General features: G+C 27.5%; 1 protein-coding gene across 2 annotated transcripts in view; it reads right to left on the bottom strand.

Annotated features, from left to right (window-relative positions):
* Positions 1 to 1,333, bottom strand: part of LOC102597585 (SPX domain-containing membrane protein At4g22990-like) — a 13,252-nt gene extending 11,919 nt beyond the window's left edge. For both annotated transcript variants that reach the window (XM_006339428.2, XM_006339430.2), the window contains exon 1: positions 1,213 to 1,333. The gene's annotated coding sequence lies outside the window, so the exon portion shown is untranslated. The remainder of the gene's footprint in view (positions 1 to 1,212) is intronic.

The raw sequence follows: 1,333 nt of genomic DNA, 5'->3' as shown, positions 1-1,333 counted from the left end.
ATTAGTTTGATTTTGATTTAAGTTTTATTATAATTATCAACATCTATGAACTATAATCTTTATTGGACCATTCCGAATTCTAAGTTTTAAACTTGAAATAATATATTAAAAGATAAAAACTATGAAATAGTAAAAGAAATATTTTAAAATTATGTCAATGTAAATATTTTTATGTATAAAATAAAATTTTAAAATTACATATATAGTGTCGGGTTGGTTTATTTTAGTTAAAACCAAACCAACCCAAATACAGTCGGGTTTTTTTTCCAATACAAAACCAAGTCAAACCAAATCACTAGTCGGATTTTTTGTTTGATTTGACTCGATTTTCGATTCGATTTTGTACACCCCTATCCTTGTCTATTTTTTCTTTTCCTACTTCCACTCGAAAGAATAAAAAAAAGAGAAAAATGACAAGGCAAAAAAAACAAAGCAGCAGGTCCACACAATAATTAATTAGTAAGAACCTGTATTTTTGCTTACATTCAAAGTGGTCAAGCAGGAAAAAATGAGTCTACAGATTAAGATATAAAGTTACTATAAAGCTACTCTCTATAAAAGTGCATTACTTTTTTATTAGTCTATATTAAATAAAATGAAAGTACATTCTAATATTTCCTTAAAAGAAATTTTTATAGTCACACACATATATATATAGGTATATATATATATATACCACAAGTCTCAGAAAATCTCAGGATAACAAGTTTAAACGTCTTTTTCTAACAACAACATTTAACAAGTTTGTATCAAATAAAACTAGTGAAAAACAAATTGGAACAAAGGGAGGTACGTAGTACTTTTCAACATACAAGAAACAGAAAGAAAATATGTAAATGCAGCTAATCACGATCATGATTCCTGAACAAGAATTACTATTAGAATAGGTATCTTTATTTATACGAATAGTCAGACAAATTTATCGCTTAATTTTTCTAATCAGTATACGTAGATTATACATGATCATAATACATGGATTATACATATATTATACATGCATCCACCAGGAACTTTTAGTTTATAAGGCAGTTGGATGGACGGCTATTTAGGTTTGGTTTCCAAGATCATTGTATGGGATAGATGAGATTTTCTGAGTAAAAGTTAGTACTCACCATCAGAAAGAAGAAATGCATGGAGATGATATAATTAATATGAAGAGACATATATTTATATATATATAGAGAGAGAGAGAGAGAAAATAGAAGTGCTTACATTTTTAAAGCTGCTTAATAGAGTAAATGAAGATATATATTGTTCATGCAATCTCTTCAGTAGTGTCTAATGAGAGTCCATACTTATAGGGAAAATGCTAAAGTGAGTGTGCACAATAAGA

This window comes from Solanum tuberosum, unplaced genomic scaffold, assembly GCF_000226075.1.
Source record: "Solanum tuberosum cultivar DM 1-3 516 R44 unplaced genomic scaffold, SolTub_3.0 scf00010, whole genome shotgun sequence".
NCBI classification, from domain to species: Eukaryota; Viridiplantae; Streptophyta; class Magnoliopsida; order Solanales; family Solanaceae; genus Solanum; species Solanum tuberosum.
This window is presented reverse-complemented; position numbering and strand designations above follow the sequence as displayed.